At 44.6% G+C, this 17,241-nt stretch overlaps 2 protein-coding genes and 1 long non-coding RNA gene across 28 annotated transcripts in view; 1 reads left to right on the forward strand and 2 right to left on the reverse strand.

Annotated features, from left to right (window-relative positions):
- The window catches only part of LOC126984858 (uncharacterized), a 197,801-nt gene that overhangs the window by 56,082 nt on the left and 124,478 nt on the right, over positions 1–17,241 (reverse strand). The window contains exon 5 of one of the 19 annotated variants that reach the window (XM_050839096.1): positions 5,600–5,874. The exons of the other annotated variants lie outside the window; for them this stretch is intronic. The gene's annotated coding sequence lies outside the window, so the exon portion shown is untranslated. The remainder of the gene's footprint in view (positions 1–5,599; positions 5,875–17,241) is intronic. 19 annotated transcript variants of the gene reach the window in all.
- LOC126984854 (uncharacterized) overlaps positions 1–17,241 on the forward strand; it is a 72,592-nt gene that overhangs the window by 53,871 nt on the left and 1,480 nt on the right. The window lies entirely within an intron of this gene.
- On the reverse strand, positions 9,758–14,013 carry LOC126984864 (uncharacterized). The gene is made up of 4 exons (XR_007738081.1): positions 13,041–14,013; positions 11,965–12,174; positions 11,389–11,731; positions 9,758–11,223 (listed from the first exon to the last, which is right to left on the reverse strand). It is a non-coding gene; the product is annotated as an uncharacterized LOC126984864 (long non-coding RNA).

Below are 17,241 nucleotides of genomic sequence, written 5' to 3' on the forward strand. Positions count from 1 at the left end.
CTGAAGCCGCGGCGGAAACTTTTTGGCGCCTGTTTGAAAAGCCCGCTTCCAGAAGGCTTACAGCAGCTTACCGCTCAGCCGCCCAGAAGGCGTACAGCAGTTTGCGGGTTAAGCAGGTAGTTACTGAGCCTACCAGAGGAGATAACATATTAGACTTAGTCCTAACCAATAATGGGAACTTGCTACGTGAGTTGGAGGTGGGCGGAGAGTTAGGAAATAGTGACCACAGAACGGTTCGTTTTAGCTTAGACTGGGCGGTAACCATAGCTGGGCGTTATCGCGATACTTTATCGCAGATAACAAAATCGGATTATCGACCATCCGCTACTTATTTAAATATATATCGGTATCTTCGTTACTTTTGTAACCAAACTAGCTATAATCGCTACTTTTTTTCAGCCTCTCAGAAAAAAACGTTGTCTCCTCCCTACTGCGCATGCGTGGCCCGGTGTTGTATGAAAAACTGGGTATGAAATATCTTCGTTGATGAGAGTTCATACTTAGATCATGAAAATTAAAACACTAGGTTATTTTTTTATGCTACTCAAAAATCAATGTATCATAGAGAAAAATCATTTAACTTTGCCCCAAAAATGATTATTCACTGCCTCAAATTTGATATTCCAAATTCGTTTGTGACCATGCCATGGTATTGAAGGCACCGGTGTTGTGTTATTTGGTGTCCCATCGTCAAAGCTGGCGCTTTTGTTTACAAACACTGGTCGAGATCTGAACTGCATGCTCAGACCATTGTTTAGACGTACAGTCTCACAATGTTTTTTAACCCATTAAGAGTTGTTGAAAGCTGAATCAAATACAGTACCACATTATCCTCGCTGTTTCTAGAACGACGTACACTCTGTACATATAAATACAACTCGTACAGAGTGCCGTTCTAGTAACAGCGAGGACGGTGGTAGTGGTACTGTATGTCTGATTCAGCCTTCCAGCAACTCCTTATTACGGTTTAAAAGCTTTGTGAGACTGTACAGGTTCACGCTTGCTGGTCTGAGCATGCACCGTTCATGAGAGACCAGTGTTTGTAAACAATTTTTGACGGTGGGGACGCCAAATAACACAACACCGGTTCAGGCATTTCTAGTATTACCGTCCATATGTACGTGTCAACGTGTGGTTTTAAGGTTCTGTAAGTTTCTAAAATACAGATAACGAAAATTTGAATTCATCAATGTTCTATCTGAAATATCAATATAGTATCGTTTTGCCTATCGGACTTATCGCTAGCTAGTATCGAATTGTGGATTTATATCGGGTATCGGTTATCGCCTATATTTGTGTCTCTAGTTAATGAATATCGGTTATCGCCGTTAAGGTTTTTCATTATCAGTTATCGGGAATAAGGTTTTCTGTTATCGTGCCCAGCTATGGCGGTAACCAGCGAACCAAACCCAGTGTTAGTGCCAGATTTCAGAAGAGCAAATTACAAGGGGCTTCGAAGACATCTTGAAAGGGTAAACTGGGATAATTTAGGAATTCATGAGGGCCAGAACTGCAGATTGGAGAGCCAGGAGAACCAGGTAGAAATGTCTTACAATAATTTAGTTAGAGTAATAGTAGAGGGGCAATGACAGCATATACCACAGTGAACACTTAGAAAAGAAAACAATGATCCTAAGTGGATGACTCGTGGACTAAAACACGAGATCCATTTATCGAATATCGGTTATCACCGTTAAGGTTTTTCATTATCAGTTATCGGTTATCAGGAATAAGGTTTTCTGTTATTGTGCCCAGCTATGGTAGTGATGTTAGTAAATTTGCAGATGATACCAAGATTGGTAGAGTAATTGAGTCGGATCAGGACGCTAGTATTCTCCAGGGTGAACTCAACAGATTGTATGACTGGGTGGATAAATGGCAGATGGAGTTCAATGTAGGGAAGTGCAGTATTCTGACTGTAGGTAGGAACAACCCTCACATAACTATTGCTTAAATGACACTCTCAAAAGCAGGTCTAAAAGTAGAGGGATTTAGGGTCTTAGTGAGCTCTGATCTCCGTCCAAGGGCACAATGCATTCAAGCTAGAAATCGAGCAAATAGGGTACTGGGATTTATTTCAAGGAGCGTAAGCAACAGAAGCCCCAAGTCTTCCTCAAACTATATTTAGCATTAGTTAGACCTCATCTTGACTATGCGGTTCAGTTCTGGTCACCTTACTATAGAATGGATATCAAAATGTTAGAATCGGTGCAGAGGAGGATGACTAAGATGATTCAGGGGTTGAGAAACTTGCCATACGAGGGAAGACTCAAACAGTTAAACTTGCATTCTCTAGAAAGGCGAAGGGTGCATGGAGACATGATCGAGGTTTATAAATGGATGAAGGGCTTTAATAAAGGAGACATTCATAAGGTTTTGTTGGTAAGAGAACCGGGTAGGACACGAAGTAATGGGTTTAAACTGGATAAATTCAGATTCAACAGGGACACAGGCAAAATTGGTTTACAAACAGGGTGGTGGATGAGTGGAATAGGCTTACTAGTCACGTGGTGAGTGCCAATACAATTGTCACATTCAAAAATAGACTAGATAAATTCATGTAAAGCGATATTATGTGGGTTGAAATACACTGGACCTTATTGTAAAAGGAGCTGCCTCTACAAAATGGACATCAACTTGCTAGAATCAGATAAGAGTAGGAAGACCAAGATGATTCAGGGGCTGAGGAACCTCCCATATCAAAATAGGCTGAAACATCTAAACTTACATTCACTAGAGAGCCAAGAGTGCGGGAGATCTGATAGAAGTATTCAAATGGGTCAAGGGTTACAACAAAGGTATATAAGTAAAGTACTGAGAATTAGCCAGCAGGATAGAACTGCAGTAATGGATTTAAATTATAAAATTATATATTGATGAGATTTAGGAAAGCATTGGTTTAGTAATAGGGTGGTGGGGGAATTGAATAGACTCAGCAATCACATAGTTAGTTCAGGGACGATAGCTTGTTTTAAGAGTAGACTGGATAGGGTAAAGATTTATTAGGTCCGTGCCAGTATCTCATAATCTACTTTAAGAAACCTCAGTATCTCTTCATATCTTTTCTACAAACATTCAACAGTCATGGAAACGCTTTGAAAATCCAATTTAAGGACTTTTTTTACTCTTGAAAATAGGGGATAATGTTTACGAAGCGTCGCCTCCTGGTGCTGGCATGTGTCGCTCCAGCCGCCGCATGCCGTAAAATAGCTCGCAGAGGGTTTAGGGTCGGGAGCATATTTAAACTAGGTAAATCTTAAGAATCACCACTCCTGTTGAAGGTTTGTAGAAAAGATATATGAAGAGATACTGAGGTTTCTTAAAGTAGATTATGAGATACTGGCACGGACCTAATAATCGGTAAATCTTAAGAATCACCACTCCACATCCACCATTCAGCCCCCAATCCCCAAGACAAGCCTGGGGAACTGTGGGGAACCGGGTATTGGGGGAGCCCATATCACTGAAAAATGGCCTTCCAAAATTTCCCTAGAAAATCCTATATCAGGAAAAATTCTAGTCTCGAAAGTAAGGAAAATCCCTACCGTATACTGTATACTCACATGCGTGGGCTAATCGCTAACCAATCATACCATCGCTAACCACCCCAAAACAGCCCTGAACCATGACTCAAGGTCATCCGGGACTCGGGCTGAACAGGCCCAGGACATACCCGCCTCAGCACGGCAGCTTGGGCTGCGTGTTCTAAAAAATTAAAAAACACGCGTGGTGGACCTGGTCTCACATGCGGGCTAGTCGCTAACCAAGCATACCATCGCTAACCAAGCCGCACCATCGCCAACTGCCGCACATCGCTAACCAAGCCGCACATCGCTAACCAAGCGCATTCATCGCTAACCAAGCATACCAACGCTAACCAAGCGCACCGTTGCTAACCAAGCACACCGTTGCTAACCAAGCGTACCGTCGCTAACCAAACGTTTGTAGAAAAAAAATATATGAAGACCTAGTGATGCTTCATACGGCAGGTAATGAATGCAAGCTATTTTGCGGCGGCAGCATTAGCTCGATTAATCCCTTTAGGGAGCTGTGGTTTTGGTGGTCGTTAGCTCGATTAATCCTGTAGGGAACAGTGGTTTTGGTGGTGGACGCCAAATCACTGAAAAATGGGCTTTCAAAATGTCCCTAAAAATCCCCAAAATCGGAAAACCCTAGTCTCTAAAGAAAGGAAATTCCCTAACGATACTTTTTAATCTATTCCTATATAACGAAAGCAGCCGCAGCGGTCTGTTGATGAGTGTAGGGCGTGCAATTGGATGGTCAGCGAGTTGAACCCCCACCCACCACCCCAATCGTAGTCGAGCAACTCTTGGGAAATGTCATGTTTCATAATTACATATGGTACAATACTGATGGTTAACCCGTCCACTTCTTGTAAGTTGATGCTAGATAATTTTTACCGAGTAGTTTAAGGTACAAAATAAAACAGATTTGTGACAGCTGTCATCCAGATCGAACTGACGCTCCTGCTGTTAATTGACGCGGGAGTGACTTACCGACTGCTACGTATGACCCTGGCCTCCATTTTACTCAAACTCCACTAAAAGTATCTCGCATTGAACAATATCCGTTTGTTTTCTGACACGTGCTTGTCACACCATATGTGACACATGACACGCCCGTGTCTTTGTTGGACCCGGTACTGGGATATTAATCGGTCCTTTTGTCAACCTACATGCACACCAATAAAGAGGTTAAATACTCAGTTAACACTTACCGAAAGGTAAAGTAGACGGATATTTTGAGGGAGTGAGTGTCGGGCCTTCCATCCATTATGGCGGCTTGAAAACAACTGACTTCAGGAACCCACCGTTAGGTGCCGCCGCTGATACCCTCGCTTAGTAATATTTTACGAATGTATTAGAAAATACAAATAGCTGCGGCATTAGTTGCTTTAATATAGAGAAAAAAATAACGTAAAACTCTTAAAAGACCGTTTTTTTGTCCGAAATTGTTATAATCCATGCGCATTTTGGATATTACTGACTTAGGAACTAGTTTGTAGGGTGCACTGCAAGGCAGGTATGAGGCTCAGTCTGTGTATAGAGGCGGTTGTGAAACAATAACAATGGACTTAGAAAATCCAAGCCACCTAACTCTATAATTAAAGAGGCTTGTCCCTCTGGCCCCTCCCCAAGGTAAAACGTATACGAAAATGCATTATAATGATAATTCTTTCACGTGCTAAATTACTACGAATATTGGTTTGTAGTGGTTATTCTTAAGTTTTGCCGAAAGGATATATGAAGAGATACTGATGTTTCATAAGGTAGGTAATGAGATACTGGCACGGACCTAAAACGAATCTTAACCCTGGATAGCTACATGGACGAGGACGACAGGTGGCAGTGAGGTGTGGGTGCAGTAGGGTGACGGGGTACTGGATGCGTGCCTAGTACCGCCGGTATAACGAGGATCAAGCCTCTACCTGTAACCCCTGTAACTACACCTCGCCCATCGTGAGTAGTGGGGGGGATTCTGGAGCTGCCCTGTGTAGGCCACCCGGCCTCTTGCAGTTTCCCTATGTTCTTATGTTCTTATGAGTGGAGGGCGGCCTGTCTTGTGCAGGACAGCTTACCTACTTCTGCTGCATGAGAAGGTTAAGACTTCCCGGCGGCGGTGGTGGAGGTGTTGTCCTGGCAGTGTTGGGGCTGAGGGTGTCGCTGGCCAGCAGGTCCCCAGCGCTGGCCCGTGGGTGTGGAGCCTTCGTCGTCTTCTTCTTCTGGGGTGTTTTAGGGGGCTGGTTGGGCAGGGCCAGAAGGGATGCTGCTCGGGCCTCGGCGCGTGCTGTTGTTGTCACCTGGCAGTGTTGCCAACTGGAACTTTCCGCTACACGCACGAGCCTCAAACACGCTACATTGGACCACAAACGATACAACTTGTAAATATATTTCCACATCAGACGAAATAATGTTATCTGCTGGTTACTGTATAGCCAGGTACCCAAGGCAACACGAATCTGGAAGTGCAGTGCATTATACGGGTATAAGGGTACGTGTGGCAGACTGAACGTTCCCCTGTTCCCCCTCTACTGCGCATGCGCCGACCTGTGTTAATATGCGCTACTCGGCCCACTCAAAACACTGGAAAATCGGTCCCCGAGCAACATTGCCAGATTGTCGTACTCAGCCGTTTATGTTTGCCGATGTCCGGCCCAATAATTAAACTGCTTTCATCACCCAAATAACTGCCTTCATATATGGATATCGTTTAAATGGTTAATTATTGGTGCTTGTTGGCAACAGTTATAGCCAGAAACCGGTAATTACGCGGCTCTGGAGTACGATAATCTGGCAACGGTGCCCTCGAGTCCCGAGCTCGCCTGCCTCACCTCAGCAGCCGCACCCTTTTTTTAGTATGGTATTTTACCTGTATACAATAGGTACAGGATGTAAGCCGTGAAGTTGTGACCTCATCTTCCCAGCAGGAGCAGAAGGCTAGCAATCTTGCCCTCCTATATGTGTATGTGATCCTGCGGCAGTGAAAGGCCGACAGTCCTGCCCTCCTGAGTGTGTGTGTTTTGTCTTGCTAAAAGATCAGAAACGGTTTGAGCCATGCCATGAAAGGGAGGAGCATGCCGTCCCAACCCCCAGACAGTACAGAGTGTGATTATACAACTAAGGATACATGGGTAATTATAAGTAGCACCAGGAATAAAAAAAAAACATTATATCCTTGCATGTATCTATATTATATTTGGAAAAATATGCTTGTTGTATGTATCCTTGATAATAAAATTTATCTACATGTGCTTAAATTTAAGTGAATGAAAGCATAAGAGAGTAAAGTGAATGGAAGCATAGTGAGTTCCTCCCTTCTCCCTTGTTGTTTACCTGCAACAATAAACTATCAATCAATCAATCATAATCAAGTACTGGCAGATCTTTCGTAATAAATCTGCAATCGCTCCTTCAGACCTATTTGTTCTAACTCCTGATCTACCCACTAGAGTCCACCAGTACAAAATAGCCTCCCAGAATCCCTGGTCATCCTTCAGTCTCTATCTATTTAAATCAGCACTAGCTCATCATATAGGGGTAAAGCTTTTAGAATATCACTACATGGACTATAGCTCTTCATCTTTGATATTATGAATTTTATTACGTTGATTGCGCATCTGCAGAGTGCTGGCTTCCTAGAGCCCCCGCCTCATCATGTGGATTTTGGGGTTGGGAAGCCTATCCTAACGTAACCTGGTGGGCGCCTCCCAAAACATACTAACCTAAGGGAGTTGTTACAGTCTTCATAATATTAATCTAGAGCATATAAAGGTATTTTGTAAAGGATTGGTGACCATAATTATTAATGTGGCAGCAGTCTCGCCTAGGAAATAACCCCAACAAGTGATACAGAAAGAAGGGAAACCAATTTACTGAAGGCTTTTAGTTGTACGTTTTGATACCGTTGATGAGGTTTCATGCCCCGGTCTGCCGCAGCAGCGCTCCACAGGGCCGCTAACATTATAACAGTAATATTAGCACCTAAAGTTGTCTTCAATCCTCATATTTGTTAAGTCGTAGGACTTAATGAATAAGTAAGTCTTCAGTGCTTTCTTGAAGATTGCCAGACTGTCACTGTTCTTAACATCCCCGGATAACTCATTATATAGAGCCGCGGGGCACTCTTCTCAATTTTTTTTTTTTTTTTTTTTTTTTTACAGCAAAGGAGACAGTTCAAGGGCACAAAAAAAGTAAACATTAATAAAAAAAAAGCTCGCTACTCGCTGCTCCTAAAAAGAATCCAAAGAGGTGGCCGAAAGATAGGTCAGTTTTGGGAGGAGAGGTGTCCTGATACCCTCCTCTTGAAAGAGTTCAAGTCGTAGGCAGGAGGAAATACAGATGAAGGAAGATTGTTCCAGAGTTTACCAGCGTGAGGGATGAAAGAGTGAAGATGCTGGTTAACTCTAGCATAAGGGGTTTGGACAGTATAGGGATGAGCATGAGTAGAAAGTCGAGTGCAGCGGGGCCGCGGGAGGGTGGGTGGAATGCAGTTAGCAAGTTCAGAAGAGCAGTCAGCTTTGAAATATCGATAGAAGATAGAAAGAGAGGCAACATTAAGCGGAATTTAAGAGGTAGAAGACTATCAGTATGAGGAGGAGAGCTGATGAGACGAAGAGCCTTAGCCTCCACTCTGTCCAGAAGAGCTGTGAGGGAGCCCCCCACATGAGATGCATACTCCATACGAGGGCAGACAAGGCCCCTGTATATGGACAGCAACTGTGCAGTGGAGAAGAACTGGCGGAGACGGTACAGAACGCCCAGCCTCGAGGAAGCTGATTTAGTAAGAGATGAGATATGAAGTTTCCAGTTGAGATTTTGAGTTAAGGATAGACCGAGGATGTTTAGTGTTGAAGAAGGTGAAAGCTGGGTGTTGTCAACGAATAGGGGATAGTTGTTTGGAAGATTGTGTCGAGTGGATAGGTGGAGAAACTGTGTTTTGAGGCGTTGAAGGACACCAGGCGCGGATGCTCAAAGGTGGTGGTAACTTATCCCGGAGACGGTTAGAGTCACGGGTCGTCGCAAGTGCTCTCTGCGCTAGGACCGTCCTCCCGTAGAACAGCGATGCACAAGCTGGCGTGCTAAGGGTCAGCCCTATGGTTCACGAGTGAGGCGGTAGAGGGCGGGCAGCTCACCAGCTGAAGTGGATGCAACCAATGGAAATCAGTGAAACAAAAAAGACAGCCAATCAGGATCAAGGAAGGTTATTGCAAAAAAACGGCGCCAGAGACGAAAACTACTGAGTCAGTATTTCCTCAAGTCCGTATAGCCAAGCTAAGATGGGGAAGACTAGTGAGTATTGGCCGAGAGGAGGTTGCCGTGCAGGAAATAACGACGGTCAAGATTTTAGAACTGGGGCAGTTGTCAGGCTCGGCAAAGAGGTGTGGGTTAGAGGTGAACAACGTATGCTATGTGTGTGGGTACGAGAGGAAGTTAGAGGCTCAGGAATGCATAATACGTGCATTGAGGAGTGAGATGAGGAGCTAAGGAAGAGGTTTGACAGTGCTCAGGCGAGGCAAGTCCTGGGGCCGGCCTGGCAAGGGCGATGGACAAGGAAGAGGCAGGTGTGAGCACGGATGCCTGATGGGGAAGAAAGGTGTGACATTCATGTATGGGTGAAAGGGGGTGATGATATGATTGAGCACTTGCTACTTGAGTGATGTATATAAGAGAGAAAAGGGATTATGGTAACAGTTGTGACCGAATGGAATAGGATGTTGGAGAGGGATGTAAAAGGTTAAATGCATGCAATATTATTTCAGCTGAGGTAATTTTCAAGCAGGCAATTGTTGTCATTCAGTAGATCATGTCATCCTTCATCATCAGAAATCATTTTCAAGACTCAATTCTGACCTGTCACACTGCGTAGATTTTAATTGTCATTCTTAGTCAGTTGAGGTCATCTTGAAGCCAACAATTCTTGTTTCATAGTTCAATTCTTGTCATTCTTTCTCTTTTTGTTCCTCAGGTATATTTTGCAAATTGATATCATATTTATTTCCATTTATTTAATTTTGGGAGCAGGCATTAAGGCCAGGTTACCTTATATTTAGTTCAATTAGGTCAGATCAGGTTAGGTTAGGTTTAATTTGATTAGGGTAGTTAGTTTTAATTGTGTTCAATGAATGTGTAATATGCTTCAGTTATATAATGTGTACTCGCCATTGCCAATGGAGCTTGGGAATAAGAACATGACTTAGTCATTCACTTTTTTTTTTTATTGGATTAACCCGCAGCTTGGGTAGATATTACAGCTTGATGTAGCATGTAACAGCTAATACAGCACAAGCGAGCAGCGAGTAGCGGGCTTTTTTTATTAATGTTTACTTTTTTGTGCCCTTGAGCTGTCTCCTTTGCTGTAAAAAAAAAAAAAAAAAAAAGTAATTACTGAGAAATCATATATACAGGAAGGTAGTTGGTGTGGAAGAGAAATGGCTACTAACTCTGCCCTGTGCACAGGGAGTGTTAAGTGGTGCCACAAAGAGATGCTCAGGGCTGAGAAATGTAAATCAAGTAGGGGTACATTACAGGTGCCCAGTTTGTGAAAGAGGGGACGGGAAACAGAGGAAATAGGTAATTGGAACTGTGTGGCAAAGCAGAAGGGAGGAAAGGACCTGCAGAAGCCACTGCCTCAACAGACATTTTTAAATGGTTTGACTATAGTAAGTCTGCTGGTCAACAGAAAAATATTCTTAATGTCGTGCCTGGCATGGGCACTCCTTAATAATGTTGGTTAATTATACCTCAAAGTAGAATTAATTGTTGATCACTTAAACCAGAGAGTAAAATTAGTAGTTTATTTACGAAGTCTTATAAAGCACCGTTATCGCATACAGGGTTATCATCTGCCAAATAATATGGGCAGCGTGACTTTAAGAATATTACTTAAGGTAAATATATTTGTTTAAAGATTCTGATGATGAATTAAGGGTCAAGGGACAGGATTCAGCCATACAAGACTAAATTGTCGCTCATAACACTTAGAACTCAGTCTAATTATAAACTAACATGTAAACACAAGAAACAAGTAGCACCAACACACAAACAAAACCTATCAAGTGTTCCCACTAACATGTGGTAAAAAACCTGCTCATTCAGTCTAACACCACTCATCAACTTAATTAAGCCTTGACTACAACTACTGAGTGTTTGCACTCCACCGTGGTTACCCCTGATAATGACACACACACCATTTGTCCTTTTCCCTCTTTCCTCCTCCCGCACACAACCCCCAGGGCATGCTGGCTTGGGTCCCGACAGCAGTCAGCCAGCCTACCATCAGACAGACTTACTTCGACACCTCTGTCTGGGGCGATACCTCGTATAAGAGTCCTTAAATATAATATTATAGCCTAGGTATATTGAACACTTCTATGTATGTGAGGCCGGTTATGCTATACGAACCAACAAGTTGGAGAGGATGACATGGAGCCAAGAGTGCAGAATGCTGAGATACATGGGGCATGTGAGATGGACAAGTAGGGTATCAAACTAGGTGATAAGAATGAGTGGTGTGGAGGTGGTGCCCCTCTTGATCAAAGACACTGAAGTTAGGGTTGACTGAAAATCTGCCGGGCAGCATGTTGGTAACCCTCCGCCACTTGTCAATGGTTGAAAACTCTCAGCGTCTTGCGGTGGGAGTCGAGTCCTCTGGATCACCACATACACACGCTGACCACTCGGCCACCAGTGCACCATATGCAATCTGCAGGTGTAAGCTGATATTAATTACATATTAATAATAATCGCCATATAAATTATGATCAAGAATGCCGAACATGTGGCCATTATGATTTCTTGTTTTGTTCTTATGCACATTCACATTTGAAAGTAATCTATTACTAACTGCAAGGTCTACATATATGCATACCTATACTCAGGAAAAGAAGTTTCTAATAAATTCCTGCCTGACAACTTGACCAGGAATCAGTCTGTTGTTTCTCACAGGCTGAACTGTTACTTCTTCTGCAGCGATCCACTCAGTAGTTGTGCAGGAGCATACAAGAAGTCGCAATCTTCATAGTCTTCTTGGGGTCATACTGCAAACTTCCTCCTGACTTATGTAGGCACCTGCACCTTGACTTGAGGATCCCAAAGGTCCGTTCGACAACGCATCTTGTCCTGTGATGACTTGTTGTAGCGCTCCTCCCCAGGTGTTGTCGGCCGTGCAACTGGGGTCATCAGGAATGGCTCCAGAGGATACGCAGTGTCTCCTGTGAAGTTGAAAATTCATTAATGCATTATTTATCATTATGAAATGCATGAAAACTATCTTAAAAATTCTATTAATATCTATTGCTGTGGTTGACATCTTTATCTCATGACTGGCCTTTTCACAAAGTACCCGAGTTACTTTATCAATGGCCCTTGATTGGTCATTTCCAACACCGTTTCCAATAACACCTTGAAAGCTGCCACTCGCAAAAAACCTTAGTGTAGCCAGAACCTGGGTGTGTGTTGGGAGTGCATGTGCCCTCCTGGTTCTCCTTTCCAGGTGGGGGCGAAACTCATCACAGAGCCTGATGATTTCCTGACGGGGAAATCTATACACCTGCAACAGGTGCTCATCACTGACATGTAGTGCGTTGAGTGGGTCCCGATATCTCCTTTCCCTGCACAGTTTGCGATTGAAAATGTATGCCGCAACAAGCTCCATCTGTGAAACACAGAAATAACTACATTACTAGACAGGACTAGAACATACGGTAATTATTTAAGACACATAATTGTAACCTAATTAAATGGCCCTTAAAAGGAAAGAAATATCAATGTTACGGTAAGCTAGTTAAATGGCCCTTAAAAGGAAAAGAAATATCTATGATGCTGTTATCTAAAAATAAATTGAGGACGTAAAGCAAATAACAATAATAATAAAGAAAGAAACATGTTTAAAAAATATGAGTACAGCTCCCCGAGCCAAAGCCTTCTTGGCTACACCTAAATCTCCACAACTAATGCACAAACCATGCATGAGTGACATTTATGTGACCCATGCCACGTTGAAATAAAGCTATACACATGTATGGAGGCTATTACAGCTTCATGGGATAAGAAATACTAATCCAAGCCACCTGAGCCAAAGCCTTATTGGCTACACCTAAATCTCCACAACTAATGCACAAACCATGCATGAGCGACCTTTATGTGACCCCTGACACGTTGAAATAAGGCTATACACATGTATGAAGGCTATTACAGGTGCATGGGATAAGAAATATTAATCCAAGCCACCCGAGCCAAAGCCTTATTGGCTACACCTAAATCTCCACAACTAATGCACACATCATGCGTGAAAGACGTTCCTGTGAACCTTGCCACGTTGAAATAAAGCTATACACATGTATGGAGGCTATAAGAGCTTCATGAGATTAAAAAATATTGATGTATGCCAACCAAGCCACCGCCTAAATCGGCTACACTTAAATCTCCACAACTAACCCACACATCATGCGTAAAAGGCGTTCCTGTGACTCTTGCCACCTTAATGTAAAGCTATACCTAAGTAGAAGTGCAAACACGTACCTTATAATTATTGTGTATAGAGGTGGAGATGTGGATGAGGCGGAAACACTCCTTTAATGGCGACGGGCTAGGACGGAAACTGGTCGGATCTAGCCCCGCTCCCGAGCAGTCAGGCTGAGGGGCGACCTGACGTCACAAGATGGCGTCTAGGACGTTTTTTGAACATCGCACGGGGCAGCACTTGCAACCACAATGGCGGATTTAGGACCAAATGTTGAGATACGACCGTTTGAGCATCCGCCGCCAGGTTCTTCTTGCCCCAATCGGAAATAATAGTTAGGTCTGAGGCTAAGCGTTCTGCAGCCTCCAGCCTTGAGTCGTTAAGTTCCTGAAGGGTGGGTCTTCTATTAAAAGAAGTTGAATAATGCAGAGTGGAATCATCGGCGTAGGAATGGATAGGACAGTTCGTTTTGGAAAGATCATCAATGAACAACAGAAAAAGAGTGGGAGATAGGACAGAACCCTGTGGGACACCACTGTTAATAGATTTAGGGGAAGAACAGTGACCGTCTACCACGGCAGAAATAGAACGGTCAGAAAGGAAACTGGAGATAAAGGTACAGAGAGAAGGATAGAAACCGTAGGAGGGTAGTTTAGAAAGCAAAGATTTGTGCCAGACCCTATCAAAAGCTTTTGATATGTCCAGCGCAATAGCAAAAGTTTCACCGAAACGGCTAAGAGAGGATGACCAAGAGTCAGTTAAGAAGGCTAGGAGATCACCAGTAGAACGCCCCTTGCGGAACCCATACTGGCGATCAGATAGAAGGTCAGAAGTGGAAGGGTGCTTTTGAATCTTCCGGTTAAGGATTGATTCAAAAGCTTTAGATAGACAAGAAAGTAAAGCAATAGGACGGTAGTTTGAGGGATTGGAGCGGTCACCCTTCTTAGGTACAGGCTGTATGAAGGCATACTTCCAGCAAGAAGGAAAGGTAGATGTTGACAGGCAGAGGCGAAAGAGTTTGACCAGGCAGGGTGACTCATATCTGACCACACTATCTGTAATATACAACAGGATATAACGGTATAGACTCAAAGAGCCCAGGGTCAACCTGGAACTGGGTGACTCTGGAAACTGGGTGCTCTGGAAACCCAGTTCCAGGTTGACCCTGGGCTCTTTGAGTCTATACCGTTATATCTTGTTGTATATTACAGATAGTGTGTTCAGATATGAGTAAAAAAAAATCGTTATACACAGTGGAAAATAACAGGCATGCAAATGACAGAATAAGGAGGGGGGACCGATGTCTCGTCGGGGGACCGATCAGTCTGCAGTAGATGCGGGCCAGCTGGTCCCCCCTTTAAATGGGGCGGGCCAACACGGGTCGGCGCATGCGCAGTAGAGGGGGGAACAGGGGGGAACGTTCAGTCCGCCACAGTACGTAAGGTTGGGGGGGTCGTCATTTCCTGCGTACAATACACACACATGTTTTGGCAGCACAATGCCTTACACGGGTGTGTGTCATAGGTAAGGTTGGGGCGGAATTATGGGCAAGACAGACGGCCCCTGACCACAGGAAGGCCCCATGACGGCAACACACCTGCCCTGACGGCCCCATGCACACGCCTGCCCTGGCAGCCCCACACCTGCCCTGACAGTCCCACACCTGCCATGACGGCCCAATACCTGCCCTGACAGTCCCACACCTGCCATGACGGCCCCACACCTGCCATGGCAGTCCCACACCTGCCGTGACGGCCCAACACCTGCCCTGACAGTCCCACACCTGCCGTGACGGCCCAACACCTGCCCTGACAGTCCCACGCCTGCCCTGACAGTCCCATACCTGCCATGATGGCCCAACACCTGCCCTGACAGTCCCACACCTGCCATGATGGCCCCACACCTGCCATGACAGTCCCACACCTGCCATGACAGTCCCACACCTGCCATGATCGCTCACCACCTGCCATGATGGCCCAACACCTGCTCTAACAGTCCCACACCAGCAATGATGGCCCCACACCTGCTCTAACAGTCCCACACCAGCAATGATGGCCCCACACCTGCCATGACAATCGCGCGCACCTGCCCTGACAACCTCGATCACACCTGCCCTGACAGTCCCACACCTGCCATGACGGCCCCACACCTGCCCTGACGATCCCACACTTGCCCTGATCGACAGCCCCACACCTGCCTTGACAGTCCCACACCTGCCCTGACAGTCCCACACCTGCCTTGACAGCCCCACACCTGCCGTGATGTACGGCCCCACACCTGCCTTGACAACCCCACACCTGCATTGACGTATGGCCCCACATATCTGCCCTCACAGTCCCACACCTGCCATGACGGCCCCACACCTGCCGTGACGATCCAACACCTCCCATGATGGGCCCACACCTACCGTGACGACCCCAAACCTGCACTGATGACACAACACCAGCCCTGACACACCCACACTTGCCTTGACGAGACCACACCTGCCCTGACAGCCCCAAACCTGCTCTGACAATCCCACACCTGCCCTGAAATCCTCACACCTGCTTTGAAAGCCCCACACCTGCCCTGACGATCCAACACCTTCCATGATGGCCCCACACCTACCCTGACGACCCCAAACCTGCACTGATGACACCACACCTGCCCTGACAGCCCCACACCTGGCCTGACAATCCCACACCTGCCCTGACATCCTCACACCTGCCCTGAAAATCCCACACCTGCCATGACAGCCCCACACCTGTCCTGACAATAATCCTTGATGGGCCCACACCTGCCCTGCCAACCCTACACCTGCTCTGATGACCCCACACCTGTACTGATGACCCCACATATCATTGCCCTATTTCGTGACAATCTATCGTCTGGTGCAGTGGTTCCCAATCTGGGGGGCATGCCTCCTTGGGGGCGTGAGCTAGGTAAAGAGAGGGCGTGATTCCATCTGCCAAAATTGCAGTTTTGCAATAAATAAACACACACACACACACACACACGAAGGAGTAACAAATGATGTGGGGCGTGAGGATTTCTTATAAATCAATAGGGGGCATCATGTGAAAAGTTTGGGAGCCACTGGTCTAGTGTCTTTATTTTTTTGGCATTAGCTTATGTGTCTCTATTCAGGGGAAGGGACAGTTAGTTCATGTATTATTTTCCCATTTCATAACATAATCTATCACCTTGCATCCATTTCTTTCCCAGTAGTTCTTTGTATTTTTCCAACAGTTTGTCATTTTCTTTTCAGTTCCTGTCCAAGAGATTTTGCCATAATTCAGAGGAAGGAGGAAGCACGCTGGTCTGTTGTGTTTCATCTCGTAATGTCCTTTTCGTAATTTCCAGCAGCAGCTTCCAATTATGTTTTCACTTTGTGTCACTTTGTATCTTTCAGAGGTTTGCGATTATGCTGTTACTTACTGTCTGGAAATGCTGCCTTCGTTGTGAGGATGAAAGAAGTAGCTACATATTATCCTCTGTATTAGTATAGCTACACACTATTATTCCATGATGTAATCTATTGCAATGTATCTTTTTGTACTTTCCAGCAGCCTGCAATCATGCCCTTCCTTCCTGTATTAATTGTGAGGATGGAAGAAGTAGCTACATATCATCCTCTGTATATACTATTAGAAGTAGCTACACTATTATCCCATATTGTAATCTATTGCAATGTATCTTTTTGTACTTTCCAGCAGTCTGCAATCATGCCTTTCCTTCCTGTATTAATTGTGAGGATGGAAGAAGTAGCTACATATCATCCTCAGTATGTACTATTAGAGGCAGGTACATACTTTCCATACTGTAATCTGTCGTAATGTATTGTATTGTATTTTCCAGCAGCCTGCAATCATGCCCTTCCTTCCTGTATTAATTGTGAGGATGGAAGAAGTAGCTACATATCATCCTCAGTATGTACTATTAGAGGCAGGTACATACTTTCCATACTGTAATCTATCGTAATGTATTGTATTGTATTTTCCAGCAGCCTGCAATCATGCCCTTCCTTCCTGTCTTGATCTTCCAACACTCAGTTCTAAGCACACAAGCACATGTTATCTTATTCCACCCCTTTGTTCTTCCTCCCTTCCTCAGTATCTAACCTTTCCTTGTTGGTTTCCATGAATAAGTTTTTTCCTTATTGAGTATATCTTCCTAATGTAACTATTGGTCTATGTTTTTTGTTTGTTTGTTCTACTCCACACACACACACACACACACACATGCATACAGACACACACCAGAATTGGTTTGGGAATTCTA

This window comes from Eriocheir sinensis, chromosome 57 (assembly GCF_024679095.1).
Source record: "Eriocheir sinensis breed Jianghai 21 chromosome 57, ASM2467909v1, whole genome shotgun sequence".
Lineage (NCBI taxonomy): Eukaryota > Metazoa > Arthropoda > Malacostraca > Decapoda > Varunidae > Eriocheir > Eriocheir sinensis.